General features: G+C 55.1%; 22 non-coding genes across 22 annotated transcripts; all 22 read left to right on the forward strand.

Moving 5' to 3' along the window:
* The first annotated feature begins 20 nt into the window (after positions 1 to 20).
* LOC126178435 (5S ribosomal RNA) lies at positions 21 to 139 on the forward strand. The gene has a single exon (XR_007536337.1). It is a non-coding gene; the product is annotated as a 5S ribosomal RNA (ribosomal RNA).
* An 852-nt stretch (positions 140 to 991) lies between these two features.
* Positions 992 to 1,110, forward strand: LOC126178182 (5S ribosomal RNA). The gene has a single exon (XR_007536095.1). It is a non-coding gene; the product is annotated as a 5S ribosomal RNA (ribosomal RNA).
* Positions 1,111 to 1,956: 846 nt separating this feature from the next.
* LOC126178313 (5S ribosomal RNA) lies at positions 1,957 to 2,075 on the forward strand. The gene has a single exon (XR_007536219.1). It is a non-coding gene; the product is annotated as a 5S ribosomal RNA (ribosomal RNA).
* An 851-nt stretch (positions 2,076 to 2,926) lies between these two features.
* LOC126178388 (5S ribosomal RNA) lies at positions 2,927 to 3,045 on the forward strand. Its single transcript, XR_007536292.1, has one exon. It is a non-coding gene; the product is annotated as a 5S ribosomal RNA (ribosomal RNA).
* An 856-nt stretch (positions 3,046 to 3,901) lies between these two features.
* LOC126178183 (5S ribosomal RNA) lies at positions 3,902 to 4,020 on the forward strand. Its single transcript, XR_007536096.1, has one exon. It is a non-coding gene; the product is annotated as a 5S ribosomal RNA (ribosomal RNA).
* Positions 4,021 to 4,871: 851 nt separating this feature from the next.
* Positions 4,872 to 4,990, forward strand: LOC126178314 (5S ribosomal RNA). Its single transcript, XR_007536220.1, has one exon. It is a non-coding gene; the product is annotated as a 5S ribosomal RNA (ribosomal RNA).
* An 845-nt stretch (positions 4,991 to 5,835) lies between these two features.
* On the forward strand, positions 5,836 to 5,954 carry LOC126178092 (5S ribosomal RNA). Its single transcript, XR_007536008.1, has one exon. It is a non-coding gene; the product is annotated as a 5S ribosomal RNA (ribosomal RNA).
* An 858-nt stretch (positions 5,955 to 6,812) lies between these two features.
* Positions 6,813 to 6,932, forward strand: LOC126178647 (5S ribosomal RNA). The gene has a single exon (XR_007536532.1). It is a non-coding gene; the product is annotated as a 5S ribosomal RNA (ribosomal RNA).
* Positions 6,933 to 7,790: 858 nt separating this feature from the next.
* LOC126178259 (5S ribosomal RNA) lies at positions 7,791 to 7,909 on the forward strand. The gene has a single exon (XR_007536169.1). It is a non-coding gene; the product is annotated as a 5S ribosomal RNA (ribosomal RNA).
* A 675-nt stretch (positions 7,910 to 8,584) lies between these two features.
* On the forward strand, positions 8,585 to 8,703 carry LOC126178185 (5S ribosomal RNA). The gene has a single exon (XR_007536098.1). It is a non-coding gene; the product is annotated as a 5S ribosomal RNA (ribosomal RNA).
* Positions 8,704 to 9,555: 852 nt separating this feature from the next.
* LOC126178136 (5S ribosomal RNA) lies at positions 9,556 to 9,674 on the forward strand. Its single transcript, XR_007536050.1, has one exon. It is a non-coding gene; the product is annotated as a 5S ribosomal RNA (ribosomal RNA).
* An 843-nt stretch (positions 9,675 to 10,517) lies between these two features.
* On the forward strand, positions 10,518 to 10,636 carry LOC126178093 (5S ribosomal RNA). The gene has a single exon (XR_007536009.1). It is a non-coding gene; the product is annotated as a 5S ribosomal RNA (ribosomal RNA).
* An 858-nt stretch (positions 10,637 to 11,494) lies between these two features.
* Positions 11,495 to 11,614, forward strand: LOC126178658 (5S ribosomal RNA). The gene has a single exon (XR_007536542.1). It is a non-coding gene; the product is annotated as a 5S ribosomal RNA (ribosomal RNA).
* Positions 11,615 to 12,472: 858 nt separating this feature from the next.
* On the forward strand, positions 12,473 to 12,591 carry LOC126178260 (5S ribosomal RNA). Its single transcript, XR_007536170.1, has one exon. It is a non-coding gene; the product is annotated as a 5S ribosomal RNA (ribosomal RNA).
* Positions 12,592 to 13,266: 675 nt separating this feature from the next.
* Positions 13,267 to 13,385, forward strand: LOC126178137 (5S ribosomal RNA). Its single transcript, XR_007536051.1, has one exon. It is a non-coding gene; the product is annotated as a 5S ribosomal RNA (ribosomal RNA).
* Positions 13,386 to 14,226: 841 nt separating this feature from the next.
* Positions 14,227 to 14,345, forward strand: LOC126178186 (5S ribosomal RNA). Its single transcript, XR_007536099.1, has one exon. It is a non-coding gene; the product is annotated as a 5S ribosomal RNA (ribosomal RNA).
* An 852-nt stretch (positions 14,346 to 15,197) lies between these two features.
* On the forward strand, positions 15,198 to 15,316 carry LOC126178190 (5S ribosomal RNA). The gene has a single exon (XR_007536103.1). It is a non-coding gene; the product is annotated as a 5S ribosomal RNA (ribosomal RNA).
* Positions 15,317 to 16,172: 856 nt separating this feature from the next.
* Positions 16,173 to 16,291, forward strand: LOC126178188 (5S ribosomal RNA). The gene has a single exon (XR_007536101.1). It is a non-coding gene; the product is annotated as a 5S ribosomal RNA (ribosomal RNA).
* Positions 16,292 to 17,145: 854 nt separating this feature from the next.
* On the forward strand, positions 17,146 to 17,264 carry LOC126178056 (5S ribosomal RNA). The gene has a single exon (XR_007535973.1). It is a non-coding gene; the product is annotated as a 5S ribosomal RNA (ribosomal RNA).
* Positions 17,265 to 18,139: 875 nt separating this feature from the next.
* Positions 18,140 to 18,258, forward strand: LOC126178057 (5S ribosomal RNA). The gene has a single exon (XR_007535974.1). It is a non-coding gene; the product is annotated as a 5S ribosomal RNA (ribosomal RNA).
* Positions 18,259 to 19,129: 871 nt separating this feature from the next.
* Positions 19,130 to 19,248, forward strand: LOC126178261 (5S ribosomal RNA). Its single transcript, XR_007536171.1, has one exon. It is a non-coding gene; the product is annotated as a 5S ribosomal RNA (ribosomal RNA).
* Positions 19,249 to 20,119: 871 nt separating this feature from the next.
* Positions 20,120 to 20,238, forward strand: LOC126178233 (5S ribosomal RNA). The gene has a single exon (XR_007536143.1). It is a non-coding gene; the product is annotated as a 5S ribosomal RNA (ribosomal RNA).
* The last annotated feature ends 418 nt before the right edge of the window (positions 20,239 to 20,656 follow it).

Below are 20,656 nucleotides of genomic sequence, written 5' to 3' on the forward strand. Positions count from 1 at the left end.
TGCTCCTACATTAGATGAGCGCCAACGGCCATACCATTATGAATACACAGGTTCTCGTCCGATCACCGAAGTTAAGCATCATCGGGCACGGCTAGTACTTGGATGGGTGACCGCCTGGGAAACCCGGGTGCTGTTGGCTCCCTTCCTGTTTTTTTTTTTGTCATGTCGCCAGCCCAATTTTCAAACTACCTTTCTGTTGTGACAAAGATGCTTCCTTAAGCCTTTTAAACTACTGTAATGGTACGAAAATGCAGTAATTAACTCAGTTTGAGGGAGAATGTGCTAACCAAGTTTGCCAAGAAGACTTTGAAAACGACAAAACAGTTCGAATCGGCAGGTGATTTCTGAAATACGTAACCGCCTATTGTTGTGTAGGAGTGTAGAGTTCCAAATTTGATTTGTAACCACGAATTTATCCCTTAGTCGTCTCGTCTCGTCTCGTCCCGCAGACGTTTGTCGTGCTTGCGCTGTCATATGGACCACGACCCGAGCGGCAGCGAGCGGCAGTCGAGCAAAGTCGGGACAAGTCGGGACGGGGACAGGGACAGGGATAGGAATGGTGCGAATGCACTGCAAACTACGCAGACACCTGGTGTGAGGCGAGGCGAGCCGAGGCGAGGCGAGGCGAGGCGAGGCGAGGAAGCCCACATCGCTACCAGTGGGCCCTCCAGCACGACATTGCCACACCCCGCACAGGCCCTCCGCTGAACACCAGGGACAAGGTGCGTCCTCCGCTAGTGTCGAAGGCTGCACGCGCCCAGCGAATGACAGGTGGTGCAACGAGCAGCAGTGCGTCTCACACACGCGGCGGTGCGCCCGCCAATTCGGCCGTCACTCTGCTGGGACGCCGGGCGCGCCTCCCCGCGCCGTCCTCGAGGAACTGGCGGTTGCGGAAGGAAGCGCTTTCGTCAAATGCGGCCGAAAACTAACATTTTGTGTGTTGGGAGAAAAGCCGAACGCGAATTCTGCCGTGCTCCTACATTAGATGAGCGCCAACGGCCATACCATGATGAATACACCGGTTCTCGTCCGATCACCGAAGTTAAGCATCATCGGGCCCGGCTAGTACTTGGATGGGTGACCGCCTGGGAAACCCGGGTGCTGCTGGCTCCCTTCCTGTTTTTTTTTTTTTATGTCGCCAGCCCAATTTTCAAACAACCTCTCTGTTGTGACAAAGATGCTTCTTTAAGCCTTTTAAACTACTGTAATGGTACGAAAATGCAGTAATTAACTCAGTTTGAGGGAGAATGTGCTAACCAAGTTTGCCAAGAAGACTTTGAAAACGACAAAACAGTTCGAATCGGCAGGTGATTTCTGAAATACGTAACCGCCTATTGTTGTGTAGGAGTGTAGAGTTCCAAATTTGATTTGTAACCACGAATTTATCCCTTAGTCGTCTCGTCTCGTCTCGTCCCGCAGACGTTTGTCGTGCTTGCGCTGTCATATGGACCACGACCCGAGCGGCAGCGAGCGGCAGTCGAGCAAAGTCGGGACAAGTCGGGACGGGGACAGGGACCGGGATAGGAATGGTGCGAATGCACTGCAAACTACGCAGACACCTGGTGTGAGGCGCGGCGAGGCGAGGCGAGGCGAGGCGAGGCGAGGAAGCCCACATCGCTACCAGTGGGCCCTCCAGCACGACACTGCCACACCCCGCACAGGCCCTCCGCTGAACACCAGGGACAAGATGCGTCCTCCGCTAGTGTCGAAGGCTGAACGCGCCCAGCGAATGACAGGGGGTGCAACGAGCAGCAGTGCGTCTCACACACGCGGCGGTGCGCCCGCCAATTCGGCCGTCACTCTGCTGGGACGCCGGGCGCGCCTCCCCGCGCCGTCCTCGAGGAACTGGCGGTTGCGGAAGGAAGCGCTTTCGTCAAATGCGGCCGAAAACTAACATTTTGTGTGTTGGGAGAAAAGCCGAACGCGAATTCTGCCGTGCTCCTACATTAGATGAGCGCCAACGGCCATACCATGATGAATACACAGGTTCTCGTCCGATCACCGAAGTTAAGCATCATCGGGCACGGCTAGTACTTGGATGGGTGACCGCCTGGGAAACCCGGGTGCTGTTGGCTCCCTTCCTGTTTTTTTTTTGTCATGTCGCCAGCCCAATTTTCAAACTACCTTTCTGTTGTGACAAAGATGCTTCCTTAAGCCTTTTAAACTACTGTAATGGTACGAAAATGCAGTAATTAACTCAGTTTGAGGGAGAATGTGCTAACCAAGTTTGCCAAGAAGACTTTGAAAACGACAAAACAGTTCGAATCGGCAGGTGATTTCTGAAATACGTCACCGCCTATTGTTGTGTAGGAGTGTAGAGTTCCAAATTTGATTTGTAACCACGAATTTATTCCTTAGTCGTCTCGTCTCGTCTCGTCTCGTCTCGTCCCGCAGACGTTTGTCGTGCTTGCGCTGTCATATGGACCACGACCCGAGCGGCAGCGAGCGGCAGTCGGGCAAAGACGGGACAAGTCGGGACGGGGACAGGGACAGGGATAGGAATGGTGCGAATGCACTGCAAACTACGCAGACACCTGGTGTGAGGCGCGGCGAGGCGAGGCGAGGCGAGGCGAGGAAGCCCACATCGCTACCAGTGGGCCCTCCAGCACGACATTGCCACACCCCGCACAGGCCCTCCGCTGAACACCAGGGACAAGGTGCGTCCTCCGCTAGTGTCGAAGGCTGCACGCGCCCAGCGAATGACAGGGGGTGCAACGAGCAGCAGTGCGTCTCACACACGCGGCGGTGCGCCCGCCAATTCGGCCGTCACTCTGCTGGGACGCGGGGCGCGCCTCCCCGCGCCGTCCTCGAGGAACTGGCGGTTGCGGAAGGAAGCGCTTTCGTCAAATGCGGCCGAAAACTAACATTTTGTGTGTTGGGAGAAAAGCCGAACGCGAATTCTGCCGTGCTCCTACATTAGATGAGCGCCAACGGCCATACCATGATGAATACACAGGTTCTCGTCCGATCACCGAAGTTAAGCATCTTCGGGCACGGCTAGTACTTGGATGGGTGACCGCCTGGGAAACCCGGGTGCTGTTGGCTCCCTTCCTGTTTTTTTTTTGTCATGTCGCCAGCCCAATTTTCAAACTACCTTTCTGTTGTGACAAAGATGCTTCCTTAAGCCTTTTAAACTACTGTAATGGTACGAAAATGCAGTAATTAACTCAGTTTGAGGGAGAATGTGCTAACCAAGTTTGCCAAGAAGACTTTGAAAACGACAAAACACTACGAATCGGCAGGTGATTTCTGAAATACGTCACCGCCTATTGTTGTGTAGGAGTGTAGAGTTCCAAATTTGATTTGTAACCACGAATTTATTCCTTAGTCGTCTCGTCTCGTCTCGTCTCGTCTCGTCCCGCAGACGTTTGACGTGCTTGCGCTGTCATATGGACCACGACCCGAGCGGCAGCGAGCGGCAGTCGAGCAAAGTCGGGACAAGTCAGGACGGGGACAGGGACCGGGATAGGAATGGTGCGAATGCACTGCAAACTACGCAGACACCTGGTGTGAGGCGAGGCGAGGCGAGGCGAGGCGAGGCGAGGCGAGGAAGCCCACATCGCTACCAGTGGGCCCTCCAGCACGACACTGCCACACCCCGCACAGGCCCTCCGCTGAACACCAGGGACAAGATGCGTCCTCCGCTAGTGTCGAAGACTGAACGCGCCCTGCGAATGACAGGAGGTGCAACGAGCAGCAGTGCGTCTCACACACGCGGCGGTGCGCCCGCCAATTCGGCCGTCACTCTGCTGGGAAGCCGGGCGCGCCTCCCCGCGCCGTCCTCGAGGAATTGGCGGTTGCGGAAGGAAGCGCTTTCGTCAAATGCGGCCGAAAACTAACATTTTGTGTGTTGGGAGAAAAGCCGAACGCGAATTCAGCCGTGCTCCTACATTAGATGGGCGCCAACGGCCATACCATGATGAATACACCGGTTCTCGTCCGATCACCGAAGTTAAGCATCATCGGGCCCGGCTAGTACTTGGATGGGTGACCGCCTGGGAAACCCGGGTGCTGCTGGCTCCCTTCCTGTTTTTTTTTTTATATGTCGCCAGCCCAATTTTCAAACTACCTCTCTGTTGTGACAAAGATGCTTCTTTAAGCCTTTTAAACTACTGTAATGGTACGAAAATGCAGTAATTAACACAGTTTGAGGGAGAATGTGCTAACCAAGTTTGCCAAGAAGACTTTGAAAACGACAAAACAGTTCGAATCGGCAGGTGATTTCTGAAATACGTCACCGCCTATTGTTGTGTAGGAGTGTAGAATTCCAAATTTGATTTGTAACCACGAATTTATTCCTTAGTCGTCTCGTCTCGTCTCGTCCCGCAGACGTTTGTCGTGCTTGCGCTGTCATATGGACCACGACCCGAGCGGCAGCGAGCGGCAGTCGAGCAAAGTCGGGACAAGTCGGGACGGGGACAGGGACAGGGATAGGAATGGTGCGAATGCACTGCAAACTACGCAGACACCTGGTGTGAGGCGAGGCGAGCCGAGGCGAGGCGAGGCGAGGCGAGGCGAGGAAGCCCACATCGCTACCAGTGGGCCCTCCAGCACGACATTGCCACACCCCGCACAGGCCCTCCGCTGAACACCGGGGACAAGGTGCGTCCTCCGCTAGTGTCGAAGGCTGCACGCGCCCAGCGAAGGACAGGGGGTGCAACGAGCAGCAGTGCGTCTCACACACGCGGCGGTGCGCCCGCCAATTCGGCCGTCACTCTGCTGGGACGCCGGGCGCGCCTCCCCGCGCCGTCCTCGAGGAACTGGCGGTTGCGGAAGGAAGCGCTTTCGTCAAATGCGGCCGAAAACTAACATTTTGTGTGTTGGGAGAAAAGCCGAACTCGAATTCTGCCGTGCTCCTACATTAGATGAGCGCCAACGGCCATACCATGATGAATACACAGGTTCTCGTCCGATCACCGAAGTTAAGCATCATCGGGCACGGCTAGTACTTGGATGGGTGACCGCCTGGGAAACCCGGGTGCTGTTGGCTCCCTTCCTGTTTTTTTTTGTCATGTCGCCAGCCCAATTTTCAAACTACCTTTCTGTTGTGACAAAGATGCTTCCTTAAGCCTTTTAAACTACTGTAATGGTACGAAAATGCAGTAATTAACTCAGTTTGAGGGAGAATGTGCTAACCAAGTTTGCCAAGAAGACTTTGAAAACGACAAAACACTACGAATCGGCAGGTGATTTCTGAAATACGTCACCGCCTATTGTTGTGTAGGAGTGTAGAGTTCCAAATTTGATTTGTAACCACGAATTTGTTCCTTAGTCGTCTCGTCTCGTCTCGTCTCGTCCCGCAGACGTTTGTTGTGCTTGCGCTGTCATATGGACCACGACCCGAGCGGCAGCGAGCGGCAGTCGAGCAAAGTCGGGACAAGTCGGGACGGGGACAGGGACAGGGATAGGAATGGTGCGAATGCACTGCAAACTACGCAGACACCTGGTGTGAGGCGCGGCGAGGCGAGGCGAGGCGAGGCGAGGAAGCCCACATCGCTACCAGTGGGCCCTCCAGCACGACACTGCCACACCCCGCACAAGCCCTCCGCTGAACACCAGGGACAAGATGCGTCCTCCGCTAGTGTCGAAGGCTACACGCGCCCAGCGAATGACAGGGGGTGCAACGAGCAGCAGTGCGTCTCACACACGCGGCGTTGCGCCCGCCAATTCGGCCGTCACTCTGCTGGGACGCCGGGCGCGCCTCCCCGCGCCGTCCTCGAGGAACTGGCGGTTGCGGAAGGAAGCGCTTTCGTCAAATGCGGCCGAAAACTAACATTTTGTGTGTTGGGAGAAAAGCCGAACGCGAATTCTGCCGTGCTCCTACGTTAGATGAGCGCCAACGGCCATACCATGATGAATACACCGGTTCTCGTCCGATCACCGAAGTTAAGCATCATCGGGCCCGGCTAGTACTTGGATGGGTGACCGCCTGGGAAACCCGGGTGTTGTTGGCTCCCTTCCTGTTTTTTTTTTTTTTTTTGTAATGTCGCCAGCCCAATTTTCAAACTACCTTTCTGTTGTGACAAAGATGCTTCCTTAAGCCTTTTAAACTACTGTAATGGTACGAAAATGCAGTAATTAACTCAGTTTGAGGGAGAATGTGCTAACCAAGTTTGCCAAGAAGACTTTGAAAACGACAAAACAGTACGAATCGGCAGGTGATTTCTGAAATACGTCACCGCCTATTGTTGTGTAGGAGTGTAGAGTTCCAAATTTGATTTGTAACCACGAATTTATTCCTTAGTCGTCTCGTCTCGTCTCGTCTCGTCTCGTCCCGCAGACGTTTGTCGTGCTTGCGCTGTCATATGGACCACGACCCGAGCGGCAGCGAGCGGCAGTCGAGCAAAGTCGGGACAAGTCGGGACGGGGACAGGGACAGGGATAGGAATGGTGCGAATGCACTGCAAACTACGCAGACACCTGGTGTGAGGCGCGGCGAGGCGAGGCGAGGCGAGGCGAGGAAGCCCACATCGCTACCAGTGGGCCCTCCAGCACGACACTGCCACACCCCGCACAGGCCCTCCGCTGAACACCAGGGACAAGATGCGTCCTCCGCTAGTGTCGAAGGCTGAACGCGCCCAGCGAATGACAGGGGGTGCAACGAGCAGCAGTGCGTCTCACACACGCGGCGGTGCGCCCGCCAATTCGGCCGTCACTCTGCTGGGACGCCGGGCGCGGATCCCCGCGCCGTCCTCGAGGAACTGGCGGTTGCGGAAGGAAGCGCTTTCGTCAAATGCGGCCGAAAACTAACATTTTGTGTGTTGTGAGAAAAGCCGAACGCGAATTCTGCCGTGCTCCTACATTAGATGAGCGCCAACGGCCATACCATGATGAATACACAGGTTCTCGTCCGATCACCGAAGTTAAGAATCATCGGGCCCGGCTAGTACTTGGATGGGTGACCGCCTGGGTCAACCCGGGTGCTGTTGGCTCCCTTCCCGTTTTTTTTTTTTGTTATGTTGCCAGCCCAATTTTCAAACTACGTTTCTGTTGTGACATAGATGCTTACTTAAGCCTTTTAAACTACTGTAATGGTACGAAAATGCAGTAATTAACTCAGTTTGAGGGAGAATGTGCTAACCAAGTTTGCCAAGAACACTTTGAAAACGACAAAACAGTACGAATTGGCAGGTGATTTCTGAAATACGTCACCGCCTATTGTTGTGTAGGAATGTAGAGTTCCAAATTTGATTTGTAACCACGAATTTATTCCTTAGTCGTCTCGTCTCGTCTCGTCTCGTCTCGTCCCGCAGACGTTTGTCGTGCTTGCGCTGTCATATGAACCACGACCCGAGCGGCAGCGAGCGGCAGTCGAGCAAAGTCGGGACAAGTCGGGACGGGGACAGGGACAGGGATAGGAATGGTGCGAATGCACTGCAAACTACGCAGACACCTGGTGTGAGGCGCGGAGAGGCGAGGCGAGGCGAGGCGAGGCGAGGAAGCCCACATCGCTACCAGTGGGCCCTCCAGCACGACACTGCCACACCCCGCACAGGCCCTCCGCTGAACACCAGGGACAAGATGCGTCCTCCGCTAGTGTCGAAGGCTACACGCGCCCAGCGAATGACAGGGGGTGCAACGAGCAGCAGTGCGTCTCACACACGCGGCGGTGCGCCCGCCAATTCGGCCGTCACTCTGCTGGGACGCCGGGCGCGCCTCCCCGCGCCGTCCTCGAGGAACTGGCGGTTGCGGAAGGAAGCGCTTTCGTCAAATGCGGCCGAAAACTAACATTTTGTGTGTTGGGAGAAAAGCCGAACGCGAATTCTGCCGTGCTCCTACATTAGATGAGCGCCAACGGCCATACCATGATGAATACACCGTTTCTCGTCCGATCACCGAAGTTAAGCATCATCGGGCCCGGCTAGTACTTGGATGGGTGACCGCCTGGGAAACCCGGGTGCTGTTGGCTCCCTTCCTGTTTTTACGAATCGGCAGGTGATTTCTGAAATACGTCACCGCCTATTGTTGTGTAGGAGTGTAGAGTTCCAAATTTGATTTGTAACCACGAATTTATTCCTTAGTCGTCTCGTCTCGTCTCGTCTCGTCTCGTCCCACAGACGTTTGTCGTGCTTGCGCTGTCATATGGACCACGACCCGAGCGGCAGCGAGCGGCAGTCGAGTAAAGTCGGGACAAGTCGGGACGGGGACAGGGACAGGGATAGGAATGGTGCGAATGCACTGCAAACTACGCAGACACCTGGTGTGAGGCGCGGCGAAGCGAGGCGAGGCGAGGAAGCCCACATCGCTACCAGTGGGCCCTCCAGCACGACACTGCCACACCCCGCACAGGCCCTCCGCTGAACACCAGGGACAAGATGCGTCCTCCGCTAGTGTCGAAGGCTAAACGCGCCCAGCGAATGACAGGGGGTGCAACGAGCAGCAGTGCGTCTCACACACGCGGCGGTGCGCCCGCCAATTCGGCCGTCACTCTGCTGGGACGCCGGGCGCGCCTCCCCGCGCCGTCCTCGAGGAACTGGCGGTTGCGGAAGGAAGCGCTTTCGTCAAATGCGGCCGAAAACTAACATTTTGTGTGTTGGGAGAAAAGCCGAACGCGAATTCTGCCGTGCTCCTACATTAGATGAGCGCCAACGGCCATACCATGATGAATACACCGGTTCTCGTCCGATCACCGAAGTTAAGCAACATCGGGCCCGGCTAGTACTTGGATGGGTGACCGCCTGGGAAACCCGGGTGCTGTTGGCTCCCTTCCTGTTTTTTTTTTTGTTATGTCGCCAGCCCAATTTTCAAACTACCGTTCTGTTGTGACAAAGATGCTTCCTTAAACCTTTTAAACTACTGTAATGGTACGATAATGCAGTAATTAACTCAGTTTGAGGGAGAATGTGCTGACCAAGTTTGCCAAGAAGACTTTGAAAACGACAAAACAGTACGAATCGGCAGGTGATTTCTGAAATACGTCACCGCCTATTGTTGTGTAGGAGTGTAGAGTTCCAAATTTGATTTGTAACCACGAATTTATTCCTTAGTCGTCTCGTCTCGTCTCGTCTCGTCTCGTCCCGCAGACGTTTGTCGTGCTTGCGCTGTCATATGGACCACGACCCGAGCGGCAGCGAGCGGCAGTCAAGCAAAGTCGGGACAAGTCGGGATGGGGACAGGGACAGGGATAGGAATGGTGCGAATGCACTGCAAACTACGCAGACACCTGGTGTGAGGCGAGGCGAGGCGAGGCGAGGCGAGGCGAGGAAGCCCACATCGCAACCAGTGGGCCCTCCAGCACGACACTGCCACACCCCGCACAGGCCCTCCGCTGAACACCAGGGACAAGACGCGTCCTCCGCTAGTGTCGAAGGCTGCACGCGCCCAGCGAATGACAGGGGGTGCAACGAGCAGCAGTGCGTCTCACACACGCGGCGGTGCGCCCGCCAATTCGGCCGTCACTCTGCTGGGACGCCGGGCGCGCCTCCCCGCTCCGTCCTCGAGGAAATGGCGGTTGCGGAAGGAAGCGCTTTCGTCAAATGCGGCCGAAAACTAACATTTTGTGTGTTGGGAGAAAAGCCGAACGCGAATTCTGCCGTGCTCCTACATTAGATGAGCGCCAACGGCCATACCATGATGAATACACCGGTTCTCGTCCGATCACCGAAGTTAAGCATCATCGGGCCCGGTTAGTACTTGGATGGGTGACCGCCTGGGAAACCCGGGTGCTGCTGGCTCCCTTCCTGTTTTTTTTTTATGTCGCCAGCCCAATTTTCAAACTACCTCTCTGTTGTGACAAAGATGCTTCTTTAAGCCTTTTAAACTACTGTAATGGTACGAAAATGCAGTAATTAACTCAGTTTGAGGGAGAATGTGCTAACCAAGTTTGCCAAGAAGACTTTGAAAACGACAAAACACTACGAATCGGCAGGTGATTTCTGAAATACGTCACCGCCTATTGTTGTGTAGGAGTGTAGAGTTCCAAATTTGATTTGTAACCACGAATTTGTTCCTTAGTCGTCTCGTCTCGTCTCGTCTCGTCCCGCAGACGTTTGTTGTGCTTGCGCTGTCATATGGACCACGACCCGAGCGGCAGCGAGCGGCAGTCGAGCAAAGTCGGGACAAGTCGGGACGGGGACAGGGACAGGGATAGGAATGGTGCGAATGCACTGCAAACTACGCAGACACCTGGTGTGAGGCGCGGCGAGGCGAGGCGAGGCGAGGCGAGGAAGCCCACATCGCTACCAGTGGGCCCTCCAGCACGACACTGCCACACCCCGCACAAGCCCTCCGCTGAACACCAGGGACAAGATGCGTCCTCCGCTAGTGTCGAAGGCTACACGCGCCCAGCGAATGACAGGGGGTGCAACGAGCAGCAGTGCGTCTCACACACGCGGCGGTGCGCCCGCCAATTCGGCCGTCACTCTGCTGGGACGCCGGGCGCGCCTCCCCGCTCCGTCCTCGAGGAAATGGCGGTTGCGGAAGGAAGCGCTTTCGTCAAATGCGGCCGAAAACTAACATTTTGTGTGTTGGGAGAAAAGCCGAACGCGAATTCTGCCGTGCTCCTACGTTAGATGAGCGCCAACGGCCATACCATGATGAATACACCGGTTCTCGTCCGATCACCGAAGTTAAGCATCATCGGGCCCGGCTAGTACTTGGATGGGTGACCGCCTGGGAAACCCGGGTGTTGTTGGCTCCCTTCCTGTTTTTTTTTTTTTTTTTGTAATGTCGCCAGCCCAATTTTCAAACTACCTTTCTGTTGTGACAAAGATGCTTCCTTAAGCCTTTTAAACTACTGTAATGGTACGAAAATGCAGTAATTAACTCAGTTTGAGGGAGAATGTGCTAACCAAGTTTGCCAAGAAGACTTTGAAAACGACAAAACAGTACGAATCGGCAGGTGATTTCTGAAATACGTCACCGCCTATTGTTGTGTAGGAGTGTAGAGTTCCAAATTTGATTTGTAACCACGAATTTATTCCTTAGTCGTCTCGTCTCGTCTCGTCTCGTCTCGTCCCGCAGACGTTTGTCGTGCTTGCGCTGTCATATGGACCACGACCCGAGCGGCAGCGAGCGGCAGTCGAGCAAAGTCGGGACAAGTCGGGACGGGGACAGGGACAGGGATAGGAATGGTGCGAATGCACTGCAAACTACGCAGACACCTGGTGTGAGGCGCGGCGAGGCGAGGCGAGGCGAGGCGAGGAAGCCCACATCGCTACCAGTGGGCCCTCCAGCACGACACTGCCACACCCCGCACAGGCCCTCCGCTGAACACCAGGGACAAGATGCGTCCTCCGCTAGTGTCGAAGGCTGAACGCGCCCAGCGAATGACAGGGGGTGCAACGAGCAGCAGTGCGTCTCACACACGCGGCGGTGCGCCCGCCAATTCGGCCGTCACTCTGCTGGGACGCCGGGCGCGGATCCCCGCGCCGTCCTCGAGGAACTGGCGGTTGCGGAAGGAAGCGCTTTCGTCAAATGCGGCCGAAAACTAACATTTTGTGTGTTGTGAGAAAAGCCGAACGCGAATTCTGCCGTGCTCCTACATTAGATGAGCGCCAACGGCCATACCATGATGAATACACAGGTTCTCGTCCGATCACCGAAGTTAAGAATCATCGGGCCCGGCTAGTACTTGGATGGGTGACCGCCTGGGTCAACCCGGGTGCTGTTGGCTCCCTTCCCGTTTTTTTTTTTTGTTATGTTGCCAGCCCAATTTTCAAACTACGTTTCTGTTGTGACATAGATGCTTACTTAAGCCTTTTAAACTACTGTAATGGTACGAAAATGCAGTAATTAACTCAGTTTGAGGGAGAATGTGCTAACCAAGTTTGCCAAGAACACTTTGAAAACGACAAAACAGTACGAATTGGCAGGTGATTTCTGAAATACGTCACCGCCTATTGTTGTGTAGGAATGTAGAGTTCCAAATTTGATTTGTAACCACGAATTTATTCCTTAGTCGTCTCGTCTCGTCTCGTCTCGTCTCGTCCCGCAGACGTTTGTCGTGCTTGCGCTGTCATATGAACCACGACCCGAGCGGCAGCGAGCGGCAGTCGAGCAAAGTCGGGACAAGTCGGGACGGGGACAGGGACAGGGATAGGAATGGTGCGAATGCACTGCAAACTACGCAGACACCTGGTGTGAGGCGCGGAGAGGCGAGGCGAGGCGAGGCGAGGCGAGGAAGCCCACATCGCTACCAGTGGGCCCTCCAGCACGACACTGCCACACCCCGCACAGGCCCTCCGCTGAACACCAGGGACAAGATGCGTCCTCCGCTAGTGTCGAAGGCTACACGCGCCCAGCGAATGACAGGGGGTGCAACGAGCAGCAGTGCGTCTCACACACGCGGCGGTGCGCCCGCCAATTCGGCCGTCACTCTGCTGGGACGCCGGGCGCGCCTCCCCGCGCCGTCCTCGAGGAACTGGCGGTTGCGGAAGGAAGCGCTTTCGTCAAATGCGGCCGAAAACTAACATTTTGTGTGTTGGGAGAAAAGCCGAACGCGAATTCTGCCGTGCTCCTACATTAGATGAGCGCCAACGGCCATACCATGATGAATACACCGTTTCTCGTCCGATCACCGAAGTTAAGCATCATCGGGCCCGGCTAGTACTTGGATGGGTGACCGCCTGGGAAACCCGGGTGCTGTTGGCTCCCTTCCTGTTTTTACGAATCGGCAGGTGATTTCTGAAATACGTCACCGCCTATTGTTGTGTAGGAGTGTAGAGTTCCAAATTTGATTTGTAACCACGAATTTATTCCTTAGTCGTCTCGTCTCGTCTCGTCTCGTCTCGTCCCACAGACGTTTGTCGTGCTTGCGCTGTCATATGGACCACGACCCGAGCGGCAGCGAGCGGCAGTCGAGCAAAGTCGGGACAAGTCGGGACGGGGACAGGGACAGGGATAGGAATGGTGCGAATGCACTGCAAACTACGCAGACACCTGGTGTGAGGCGCGGCGAAGCGAGGCGAGGCGAGGAAGCCCACATCGCTACCAGTGGGCCCTCCAGCACGACACTGCCACACCCCGCACAGGCCCTCCGCTGAACACCAGGGACAAGACGCGTCCTCCGCTAGTGTCGAAGGCTGCACGCGCCCAGCGAATGACAGGGGGTGCAACGAGCAGCAGTGCGTCTCACACACGCGGCGGTGCGCCCGCCAATTCGGCCGTCACTCTGCTGGGACGCCGGGCGCGCCTCCCCGCTCCGTCCTCGAGGAAATGGCGGTTGCGGAAGGAAGCGCTTTCGTCAAATGCGGCCGAAAACTAACATTTTGTGTGTTGGGAGAAAAGCCGAACGCGAATTCTGCCGTGCTCCTACATTAGATGAGCGCCAACGGCCATACCATGATGAATACACCGGTTCTCGTCCGATCACCGAAGTTAAGCATCATCGGGCCCGGTTAGTACTTGGATGGGTGACCGCCTGGGAAACCCGGGTGCTGCTGGCTCCCTTCCTGTTTTTTTTTTGTTATGTCGCCAGCCCAATTTTCAAACTACCTTTCTGTTGTGACAAAGATGCTTCCTTAAGCCTTTTAAACTACTGTAATGGTACGAAAATGCAGTAATTAACTCAGTTTGAGGGAGAATGTGCTAACCAAGTTTGCCAAGAAGACTTTGAAAACGACAAAACACTACGAATCGGCAGGTGATTTCTGAAATACGTCACCGCCTATTGTTGTGTAGGAGTGTAGAGTTCCAAATTTGATTTTTAACCACGAATATATTCCTTAGTCGTCTCGTCTCGTCTCGTCTCGTCTCGTCCCGCAGACGTTTGTCGTGCTTGCGCTGTCATATGGACCACGACCCGAGCGGCAGCGAGCGGCAGTCGAGCAAAGTCGGGACAAGTCGGGACGGGGGCAGGGACAGGGATAGGAATGGTGCGAATGCACTGCAAACACCGCAGACACCTGGTGTGAGGCGAGGCGAGGCGTGGCGAGGCGAGGCGAGGAAGCCCACATCGCTACCAGTGGGCCTTCCAGCACGACACTGCCACACCCCGCACAGGCCCTCCGCTGAACACCAGGGACAAGATGCGTCCTCCGCTAGTGTCGAAGGCTGAACGCGCCCAGCGAATGACAGGGGGTGCAACGAGCAGCACACACGCGGCGGTGCGCCCGCCAATTCGGCCGTCACTCTGCTGGGACGCCGGGCGCGCCTCCCCGCGCCGTCCTCGAGGAACTGGCGGTTGCGGAAGGAAGCGCTTTCGTCAAATGCGGCCGAAAACTAACATTTTGTGTGTTGGGAGAAAAGCCGAACGCGAATTCTGCCGTGCTCCTACATTAGATGAGCGCCAACGGCCATACCATGATGAATACACCGGTTCTCGTCCGATCACCGAAGTTAAGCAACATCGGGCCCGGCTAGTACTTGGATGGGTGACCGCCTGGGAAACCCGGGTGCTGTTGGCTCCCTTCCTGTTTTTTTTTTTGTTATGTCGCCAGCCCAATTTTCAAACTACCGTTCTGTTGTGACAAAGATGCTTCCTTAAACCTTTTAAACTACTGTAATGGTACGATAATGCAGTAATTAACTCAGTTTGAGGGAGAATGTGCTAACCAAGTTTGCCAAGAAGACTTTGAAAACGACAAAACAGTACGAATCGGCAGGTGATTTCTGAAATACGTCACCGCCTATTGTTGTGTAGGAGTGTAGAGTTCCAAATTTGATTTGTAACCACGAATTTATTCCTTAGTCGTCTCGTCTCGTCTCGTCTCGTCTCGTCCCGCAGACGTTTGTCGTGCTTGCGCTGTCATATGGACCACGACCCGAGCGGCAGCGAGCGGCAGTCAAGCAAAGTCGGGACAAGTCGGGGTGGGGACAGGGACAGGGATAGGAATGGTGCGAATGCACTGCAAACTACGCAGACACCTGGTGTGAGGCGAGGCGAGGCGAGGCGAGGCGAGGCGAGGAAGCCCACATCGCAACCAGTGGGCCCTCCAGCACGACACTGCCACACCCCGCACAGGCCCTCCGCTGAACACCAGGGACAAGACGCGTCCTCCGCTAGTGTCGAAGGCTGCACGCGCCCAGCGAATGACAGGGGGTGCAACGAGCAGCAGTGCGTCTCACACACGCGGCGGTGCGCCCGCCAATTCGGCCGTCACTCTGCTGGGACGCCGGGCGCGCCTCCCCGCTCCGTCCTCGAGGAAATGGCGGTTGCGGAAGGAAGCGCTTTCGTCAAATGCGGCCGAAAACTAACATTTTGTGTGTTGGGAGAAAAGCCGAACGCGAATTCTGCCGTGCTCCTACATTAGATGAGCGCCAACGGCCATACCATGATGAATACACCGGTTCTCGTCCGATCACCGAAGTTAAGCATCATCGGGCCCGGTTAGTACTTCGATGGGTGACCGCCTGGGAAACCCGGGTGCTGCTGGCTCCCTTCCTGTTTTTTTTTTGTTATGTCGCCAGCCCAATTTTCAAACTACCTTTCTGTTGTGACAAAGATGCTTCCTTAAGCCTTTTAAACTACTGTAATGGTACGAAAATGCAGTAATTAACTCAGTTTGAGGGAGAATGTGCTAACCAAGTTTGCCAAGAAGACTTTGAAAACGACAAAACAGTACGAATCGGCAGGTGATTTCTGAAATACGTCACCGCCTATTGTTGTGTAGGAGTGTAGAGTTCCAAATTTGATTTTTAACCACGAATATATTCCTTAGTCGTCTCGTCTCGTCTCGTCTCGTCTCGTCCCGCAGACGTTTGTCGTGCTTGCGCTGTCATATGGACCACGACCCGAGCGGCAGCGAGCGGCAGTCGAGCAAAGTCGGGACAAGTCGGGACGGGGGCAGGGACAGGGATAGGAATGGTGCGAATGCACTGCAAACATCGCAGACACCTGGTGTGAGGCGAGGCGAGGCGTGGCGAGGCGAGGCGTGGCGAGGCGAGGCGAGGAAGCCCACATCGCTACCAGTGGGCCTTCCAGCACGACACTGCCACACCCCGCACAGGCCCTCCGCTGAACACCAGGGACAAGATGCGTCCTCCGCTAGTGTCGAAGGCTGACCGCGCCCAGCGAATGACAGGGGGTGCAACGAGCAGCACACACGCGGCGGTGCGCCCGCCAATTCGGCCGTCACTCTGCTGGGACGCCGGGCGCGCCTCCCCGCGCCGTCCTCGAGGTACTGGCGGTTGCGGAAGGAAGCGCTTTCGTCAAATGCGGCCGAAAACTAACATTTTGTGTGTTGGGAGAAAAGCCGAACGCGAATTCTGCCGTGCTCCTACATTAGGTGAGCGCCAACGGCCATACCATGATGAATACACCGGTTCTCGTCCGATCACCGAAGTTAAGCAACATCGGGCCCGGCTAGTACTTGGATGGGTGACCGCCTGGGAAACCCGGGTGCTGTTGGCTCCCTTCCTGTTTTTTTTTTTTTTTTATGTCGCCAGCCCAATTTTCAAACTACCGTTCTGTTGTGACAAAGATGCTTCCTTAAACCTTTTAAACTACCGTAATGGTACGATAATGCAGTAATTAACTCAGTTTGAGGGAGAATGTGCTAACCAAGTTTGCCAAGAAGACTTTGAAAACGACAAAACAGTACGAATCGGCAGGTGATTTCTGAAATACGTCACCGCCTATTGTTGTGTAGGAGTGTAGAGTTCCAAATTTGATTTGTAACCACGAATTTATTCCTTAGTCGTCTCGTCTCGTCTCGTCTCGTCTCGTCCCGCAGACGTTTGTCGTGCTTGCGCTGTCATATGGACCACGACCCGAGCGGCAGCGAGCGCCAGTCAAGCAAAGTCGGGACAAGTCGGGATGGGGACAGGGACAGGGATAGGAATGGTGCGAATGCACTGCAAACTACGCAGACACCTGGTGTGAGGCGAGGCGAGGCGAAGCGAGGCGAGGCGAGGAAGCCCACATCGCTACCAGTGGTCCCTCCAGCATGACAATGCCACACCCCGCACAGGCCCTCCGCTGAACACCAGGGACAAGATGCGTCCTCCGCTAGTGTCGAAGGCTGAACGCGCCCAGCGAATGACAGGGGGTGCAACGAGCAGCAGTGCGTCTCACACACGCGGCGGTGCGCCTGCCAATTCGGCCGTCACTCTGCTGGGACGCCGGGCGCGCCTCCCCGCGCCGTCCTCGAGGAACTGGTGGTTGCGGAAGGAAGCGCTTTCGTCAAATGCGGCCGAAAACTAACATTTTGTGTGTTGGGAGAAAAGCCGAACGCGAATTCTGCCGTGCTCCTACATTAGATGAGCGCCAACGGCCATACCATGATGAATACACCGGTTCTCGTCCGATCACCGAAGTTAAGCATCATCGGGCCCGGCTAGTACTTGGATGGGTGACCGCCTGGGAAACCCGGGTGCTGTTGGCTCCCTTCCTGTTCTTTTTTTTTTTGTTATGTCGCCAGCCCAATTTTCAAACTACCTTTCTGTTGTGACAAAGATGCTTCCTTAAACCTTTTAAACTACTGTAATGGTACGATAATGCAGTAATTAACTCAGTTTGAGGGAGAATGTGCTAACCAAGTTTGCCAAGAAGACTTTGAAAACGACAAAACAGTACGAATCGGCAGGTGATTTCTGAAATACGTCACCGCCTATTGTTGTGTAGGAGTGTAGAGTTCCAAATTTGATTTGTAACCACGAATTTATTCCTTAGTCGTCTCGTCTCGTCTCGTCTCGTCTCGTCCCGCAGACGTTTGTCGTGCTTGCGCTGTCATATGGACCACGACCCGAGCGGCAGCGAGCGGAAGTCGAGCAAAGTCGGGACAAGTCGGTACAAGTCGGGTCAAGTCGGGACGGGGACAGGGACAGGGATAGGAATGGTGCGAATGCACTGCAAACTACGCAGATACCTGGTGTGAGGCGAGGCGAGGCGTGGCGAGGCGAGGCGAGGAAGCCCACATCGCTACCAGTGGGCCTTCCAGCACGACACTGCCACACCCCGCACAGGCCCTCCGCTGAACACCAGGGACAAGATGCGTCCTCCGCTAGTGTCGAAGGCTGAACGCGCCCAGCGAATGACAGGGGGTGCAACGAGCAGCAGTGCGTCTCACACACGCGGCGGTGCGCCCGCCAATTCGGCCGTCACTCTGCTGGGACGCCGGGCGCGCCTCCCCGCGCCGTCCTCGAGGAACTGGCGGTTGCGGAAGGAAGCGCTTTCGTCAAATGCGGCCGAAAACTAACATTTTGTGTGTTGGGAGAAAAGCCGAACGCGAATTCTGCCGTGCTCCTACATTAGATGAGCGCCAACGGCCATACCATGATGAATACACCGGTTCTCGTCCGATCACCGAAGTTAAGCATCATCGGGCCCGGCTAGTACTTGGATGGGTGACCGCCTGGGAAACCCGGGTGCTGTTGGCTCCCTTCCTGTTTTTTTTTATTTATGTCGCCAGCCCAATTTTCAAACTACCTTTCTGTTGTGACAAAGATGCTTCCTTAAACCTTTTAAACTACTGTAATGGTACGATAATGAAGTAATTAACTCAGTTTGAGGGAGAATGTGCTAACCAAGTTTGCCAAGAAGACTTTGAAAACGACAAAACAGTACGAATCGGCAGGTGATTCCTGAAATACGTCACCGCCTATTGTTGTGTAGAAGTGCAGAGTTCCAAATTTGATTTGTAACCACGAATTTATTCCTTAGTCGTCTCGTCTCGTCTCGTCTCCTCTCGTCCCGCAGACGTTTGTCGTGCTTGCGCTGTCATATGGACCACGACCCGAGCGGCAGCGAGCGGAAGTCGAGCAAAGTCGGGACAAGTCGGGACAAGTCGGGTCAAGTCGGGACGGGGACAGGGACAGGGATAGGAATGGTGCGAATGCACTGCAAACTACGCAGATACCTGGTGTGAGGCGAGGCGAGGCGTGGCGAGGCGAGGCGAGGAAGCCCACATCACTACCAGTGGGCCTTCCAGCACGACACTGCCACACCCCGCACAGGCCCGCCGCTGAACACCAGGGACAAGATGCGTCCTCCGCTAGTGTCGAAGGCTGAACGCGCCCAGCGAATGACAGGGGGTGCAACGAGCAGCAGTGCGTCTCACACACGCGGCGGTGCGCCCGCCAATTCGGCCGTCACTCTGCTGGGACGCCGGGCGCGCCTCCCCGCGCCGTCCTCGAGGAACTGGCGGTTGCGGAAGGAAGCGCTTTCGTCAAATGCGGCCGAAAACTAACATTTTGTGTGTTGGGAGAAAAGCCGAACGCGAATTCTGCCGTGCTCCTACATTAGATGAGCGCCAACGGCCATACCATGATGAATACACCGGTTCTCGTCCGATCACCGAAGTTAAGCATCATCGGGGCCGGCTAGTACTTGGATGGGTGACCGCCTGGGAAACCCGGGTGCTGTTGGCTCATTTCCTGTTTTTTTTTATTTATGTCGCCAGCCCAATTTTCAAACTACCTTTCTGTTGTGACAAAGATGCTTCCTTAAACCTTTTAAACTACTGTAATGGTACGATAATGCAGTAATTAACTCAGTTTGAGGGAGAATGTGCTAACCAAGTTTGCCAAGAAGACTTTGAAAACGACAAAACAGTACGAATCGGCAGGTGATTTCTGAAATACGTCACCGCCTATTGTTGTGTAGGAGTGTAGAGTTCCAAATTTGATTTGTAACCACGAATTTATTCCTTAGTCGTCTCGTCTCGTCTCGTCTCGTCTCGTCCCGCAGACGTTTGTCGTGCTTGCGCTGTCATATGGACCACGACCCGAGCGGCAGCGAGCGGAAGTCGAGCAAAGTCGGGACAAGTCGGGACAAGTCGGGTCAAGTGGGGACGGGGACAGGGACAGGGATAGGAATGGTGCGAATGCACTGCAAACTACGCAGATACCTGGTGTGAGGCGAGGCGAGGCGTGGCGAGGCGAGGCGAGGAAGCCCACATCGCTACCAGTGGGCCTTCCAGCACGACACTGCCACACCCCGCACAGGCCCTCCGCTGAACACCAGGGACAAGATGCGTCCTCCGCTAGTGTCGAAGGCTGAACGCGCCCAGCGAATGACAGGGGGTGCAACGAGCAGCAGTGCGTCTCACACACGTGGCGGTGCGCCCGCCAATTCGGCCGTCACTCTGCTGGGACGCCGGGCGCGCCTCCCCGCGCCGTCCTCGAGGAACTGGCGGTTGCGGAAGGAAGCGCTTTCGTCAAATGCGGCCGAAAACTAACATTTTGTGTGTTGGGAGAAAAGCCGAACGCGAATTCTGCCGTGCTCCTACATTAGATGAGCGCCAACGGCCATACCATGATGAATACACCTGTTCTCGTCCGATCACCGAAGTTAAGCATCATCGGGCCCGGCTAGTACTTGGATGGGTGACCGCCTGGGAAACCCGGGTGCTGTTGGCTCCCTTCCTGTTTTTTTTTTTTGTTATGTCGCCGGCCCAATTTTCAAACTACCTTTCTGTTGTGACAAAGATGCTTCCTTAAACCTTTTAAACTACTGTAATGGTACGATAATGCAGTGATTAACTCAGTTTGAGGGAGAATGTGCTAACCAAGTTTGCCAAGAAGACTTTGAAAACGACAAAACAGTACGATTCGGCAGGTGATTTCTGAAATACGTCACCGCCTATTGTTGTGTAGGAGTGTAGAGTTCCAAATTTGATTTGTAACCACGAATTTATTCCTTAGTCGTCTCGTCTCGTCTCGTCTCGTCTCGTCCCGCAGACGTTTGTCGTGCTTGCGCTGTCATATGGACCACGACCCGAGCGGCAGCAAGCGGCAGTCAAGCAAAGTCGGGACAAGTCGGGATGGGGACAGGGAC

This window comes from Schistocerca cancellata, chromosome 3 (assembly GCF_023864275.1).
Source record: "Schistocerca cancellata isolate TAMUIC-IGC-003103 chromosome 3, iqSchCanc2.1, whole genome shotgun sequence".
NCBI classification, from domain to species: Eukaryota; Metazoa; Arthropoda; class Insecta; order Orthoptera; family Acrididae; genus Schistocerca; species Schistocerca cancellata.